Source organism: Rhinolophus sinicus, linkage group LG12 (assembly GCF_036562045.2).
Source record: "Rhinolophus sinicus isolate RSC01 linkage group LG12, ASM3656204v1, whole genome shotgun sequence".
Taxonomy (NCBI): Eukaryota; Metazoa; Chordata; class Mammalia; order Chiroptera; family Rhinolophidae; genus Rhinolophus; species Rhinolophus sinicus.
The window spans coordinates 36,091,271-36,096,714 of NC_133761.1; the positions used below are offsets into that span (position 1 = coordinate 36,091,271).

Here is a 5,444-nt window from a genome sequence, read left to right on the forward strand (position 1 = left end):
TTTAGTTACTTTTTTTTGTATAGTAAAATGTTCATATAGGGATTCATTTGAAAGAATTTTGATAATTTCTTTTAAAATGTCAACAAAAAAGTTTCCAACCATCCAGTTGAACAGAGAATTTATTGATTTATATCGAGGAGGAGAAACATGCCATAAGTGTGTGTGCATGCATATGTAACAGAGCATGGGTATTTAAAGGAGCAAGCCCAACTGCCGTAGAACAAGCCATGTTGATGTAGTATCCGTCCAGCCCCTGTATATTGATGTCAGTAAGCTTAGCATCTTTCTTTTCTTGGACCAAAGAAGATAGCATCAGACTATGACTTTGAATTAACTTTCCCTCCTTTTCTTAGATCTGATATGAACTAAATAAAATATGAACTAAAAAGGTCTTTGTATCCAATAAGTACTGTGATGCTGAGCAGTAACTCAAATGCTGATTTTTCTCGTTTTAACAAAATGTCTACCAGCCCACATACTATCCCTAGAAATACATATTGTTTAAAATAGTTCTTGAAGAGAAGAAAAGATTCAAAATATGCAATCTCTTTATAGAGATTCAACGTCTTATATGTATTTGGGTTTATGACACCATTTTGTGCCCTATTTTAAAAGATTGCATGGGGTATGTAGATATACATGGGGTTGATACATAAATTTGTTTTCAGACTTTCCCCAAATGCCTTCAGATAAGGATGACAATATGAACTGTTACAAAATCAGAGCTGAAAGTCCTATCCCTTGAGAAGTTACTTAACATTTTGGGCTTTATTTTGCCTTATCTATATGAATGGTGACATCTGTTTCTAAGCTTGTTAAAGATTAAGTTATATAACATGAAAAGTAACTAGCATAGTGTTCAGAATATGTGCTTACATGTGTTCTTATTTTTCCTTCTGAAAGTAGTGCTGTCTAAATTAACATAAAAGTGCAGCATGTTTCTTACAGCAAAGCATTTTACCACGTGTTTATTTTTTCATTCCCTAGAATTCCTTATGAGAAAAACAGCTATGCTCTTGTTTTTATTTTATAACTAGTAAACATGGCCAGCTTTATTTTTATATAAGTTGAAATTACAACTTTCAAAAACAAAACAAAAACCGCTCACCCTAGCCTCTTCTGTGTGGTTTAAACCTAATTGATCATCATGAAGGCGTTCCAAGCCTTTCACAGTATCTTTGCAACTTCATCTGCCTCTGCTTCTCTCCTCTCCAAACAAATAAATCCTACCCACTGACCCTTAGATACACCTCACGTTTTACTGCCTTCTTGATGTTCCCACTCTTCGTCATGCTATCAAAATTCAACTTACTTTTCAATACCTCATCTTGTACACCAGTGATTCTCAGAGTGTTGTCCACTCTCAGGGGACTCCCCAGGAATCTTTCAGGGGTCCATATGGTCAAACCTGCTTTCATAACACTAAGATATGAATTTCCTTTTTCACTGTGTTGATATTTGCACTAATGGTGCAAATGTAGGTAAACCTGCTGACACCTTAATTACATGATCCAAAGCAGTGGCATTATGCACTTGCAGTACAAAAACCAATTTCACTTAAGAATGTTTTTGAGAGCCCAAACCGCACTCTCGAAAAGTCTGGTAGGTGTTTTCCGCCCTCTCCACTTCACCTCGGACGAGGTGGGCTCCTCCGTCCCTCCGCCCCTCAGGCTTTTTATAATTTTGAGTGAACTTCTAGGAGAACCATGAAAGATTATGATGAACTTCTCAAAAACTATGAATTATATGAAACTATTGGGACAGGTGGCAAAGGTCAAACTTGCCTGTCATATCCTCACTGGAGAAATGGTAGCTATAAAAATCATAGATAAAAGTGCACTAGGGAGTGATTTGCCCTGGATCAAAACGGAGATTGATGCTTTGAAGAACCTGAGACATCAGCATATATGTCTACTCTACCATGAGTTAGAAACAGCCAACAAAATATTCATAGTTCTTGAGTATTGTTCTGGAGGAGAACTGTTTGACTACATAATTTCCCAGGATCACCTATCCGAGGAGGAGACCCAAGTTGTCTTCCATCAGATCGTATCTGTGGTTGCTTATGTGCACAGCCAGGGCTATGCTCATAGGGACCTCAAACCAGAAAATTTGTTGTTTGATGAATATCATAAATTAAAGCTGATTGACTTTGATCTCTGTGCAAAACCCAAGGATAACAAGGATTACCATCTCCAGACATGCTGTGGAGTCTTGCTTGTGCAGCACCTGAATTAATACAAGGCAAATCATATCTGGGATCAGAGGCAGATGTTTGGAGCATGGGCATACTCCTATATGTGCTTATGTGTGACTTTCTACCATTTGATGATGATAATGTCATGGTTTTGTACAAGAAGATTATGAGAGGGAAATGTGAGGTTCCTAAGTGTCTCTCTCCCAGTAGCATTCTGCTTCTTCAACAAATGTTACAGGTGGACCCAAAGAAACAGATTTCTGTGAAAAATCTTCTGAGCCATTCCTGGATCTTGCAAGATTACAACTATCCTGTCAAATGGGAAAGTAAGAATCCTTGGCAGTATGATCACCTCACAGCTACCTATCTTCTGCTTCTAGCCAAGAAGGCTCGAGGAAAACCAGTTCGTTTAAGGCTTCCTCCTGTTTCCTATGGTACCCCACTCACAAATGTCAAGTCAAAAAACTTAAGTCTAGAAGATGTGACCACAAGTGATGAAAATGATGTGGCTGGATTAATAGACTATGAATGGTGTGACGACAGTTCATCTACAGGTGTGGCTACTCCCCGAACACCACAGTTTGCGAAGCATTGGACAGAATCAAAACGTTCGGAATCTAAATCATTAACTCCAGTTTTATACAGAGCATCTGCCAATAAATTAGAGAACAAAGAGAATTTATATATTCCTAAGTCTGCTGTAAAAAATGAAGAGTGCTTTGTATTTCCTGAGCCAGACTCCAGTTAATAAGAACCAGCATAAAAGAGAAATACTACACCAAATCATTACACCCTCGAAAGTTAGAAACCAGTGCCTGAAAGAAACCCCAATTAAAATGCCAGTCAATTCAGCAGGAACAGAGAAGTTAATCACAGGTGTCATTAGTCCTGAGAGGTAGTGTCACTCAGTGGAACTGGATCTCAACCAAGCACATGTAGAGGATACTCCTAAAAGAAAAGGAACCAAAGTGTTTGGGAGCCTTGTAAAGAGGTTGGATAAAGTTATCACTGTGCTTACCAGGAGCAAAAGAAAGGGCTCTGCCAAAGATGGGCCAAGAAGACTAAAGCTTCACTATAATGTGACCACAACCAGATTAGTGAATCCATATCAATTCTTAAATGAAATAATATCTGTTCTTCTAAAGCACGTTGACTTTGTACAAAAGGGCTATACACTGAAGTGTCAAACACAGTCAGATTTTGGCAAAGTGACAATGCAGTTTGAACTAGAAGTATGCCAGCTTCAAAAACCCGATGTGGTGGGTATCAGGAGCAGGAGGCTTAAGGTTATGCCCGGATTTACAAGAGATTAGTAGAAGACATCCTATCTAGCTGCAAGGTATAATTGATGGATGCTTTCCATCCTGCTGGATGAGTATGGGTGTGATACAGCCTATGTGGAGACTGGTACATTTGGTTTGATTGTTCAGGTCCACTGGAACGACAAACTTGTTTCTGAAGAACTGTCTTAAAGACCAGTATCTTTTTGTTTTTAAACAAAAGATATTATTTTGTAGATGAATGTAAGGCCAGCCTTTCTGTCATTATCTGTTCTGTCTCTTTTAATCATGTGGCTTTGTGTATCAGTAACTGTTGACATTCCTAGATTCACTTCCATATGTGAATATAAGCTCTTAACTATGTCTCCTGTTAATGGGTAATTTCTTTCTGAAGTAAAACCATTTGTGAATAAAAAAAAGAATGTCTTTGATAAAGGTAGCAAAATTTATTAATTTTATTAATATCAGCCTTCAAGAACCTGTCTTTTTAATATTCTGTTACTAAAAAGGGAGTACACAAAAAGGACTTTTGTGATTGAGTTGCAAGCTGAACAAACCACTTTTCATGGAATCCATTTTTGTCTGAAAGAAAAACTGACAGATAAACTGAGTATTCAGAATATTGAATATCTGGCATACATTTTCTCGAAAATTAACTGAGTCGCCTACAGGAAAATAACTAACAGTATGTGTTCCCAATGGTAAAATTCAAGTCTTCATGCAAAAAATTAGAATTTTGGAAAACTTGTATTCACCACTGTAAGTATTACATCTTCCCCATACTTAAAGACTTTTCTGATAAGACTAGTGGTAATAGGAACAAGTGTGATTTTTTTTGATACTATATAATGAAACGTGACAATACTTGGGAGATCTGTATAATTCAGCAAACCAATATTACCAAGTGACCAATACATGATATTATAAAACTATATATTTAAAGTACAAGATAGACCGATGGATTTTAATGTAACAGACTACTAAATGTTCTTTGATATGATTTCAGTTTCCACATTTCAACTAACTTCTAAGAAACTATCACCGAGTTTAATATATTAGGTTGGTGCAAAAGTAATTGCAATTTTTGCGTTTATTTTTAACGTTTTAAACCACAATTACATTTGCACCAATCTAATAGTACTAAAGAATAGCTACAGTCATCAGAAAAGACTATTAAAATTTTCTTTTCCAGCTACATGTCTGCATGAGACCAAATTTTCTCCTAAGGTTTCAACCAAAACATCTTAAAGGGATAGCAGCAGTAGATATGAGTATCCAGCTGTCTTCCATTAAGTCAAAAATTAAAGAGATTGGCAAAAATGTAAAACAAATGTCACTCTTCTCACTTTGTTTTGGAAAATGTATTTTCATAAAAGTTCAACATGTAATGGGTTTATTATTTTTTAAGTTAATAGTTTTTAATGTTCTCAGTTTTCATTTCTAATACAATAAATATCAATAAATAAAACCACAAATAAAACAAGCTTTTTGGAGTTCACAATAATTTTAAAGAGTGTAAAAGGGCCCTGAGAACAAAAAGGTTGAGAACTGATGTGCACTATCCTGACTACCCTTCCTATCCACAACCCACCCCAGCCTAAAGGTGTAAGTTCTCTTTCTATCTGCTTTTGAATTTTCTGTTTCTCATATAATACCTTGTATTATAATTATTTGTGTGCTTATTGTATTCATCTTGGAGATTAGATGTCAAACTCTAAAGTCTTGAATGATCTGTCAGTGGTAGAGGGGATTCTATCTGGGACAGATATGCCACTAACTTCCTGAAGCATTGTGGGTAAGCCACTGTCTTTGTGCTTGTCTATAAAATGAGAATGGAATTTAATACCATAAGTTTTCTTCTAGCTTGAAATGGTATGCATACTGTTCCTTTTAAAATGCTTTATAGACCCAGTGTTGTGCTAGCCATGCGAATACATTAGGAGACAGGGTATGTGTTCTGGGAAAGA

At 36.3% G+C, this 5,444-nt stretch overlaps 1 pseudogene; it reads left to right on the forward strand.

The window, feature by feature from the left end:
* The first annotated feature begins 143 nt into the window (after nt 1–143).
* LOC109438383 (maternal embryonic leucine zipper kinase) lies at nt 144–4,960 on the forward strand (annotated as a pseudogene).
* The last annotated feature ends 484 nt before the right edge of the window (nt 4,961–5,444 follow it).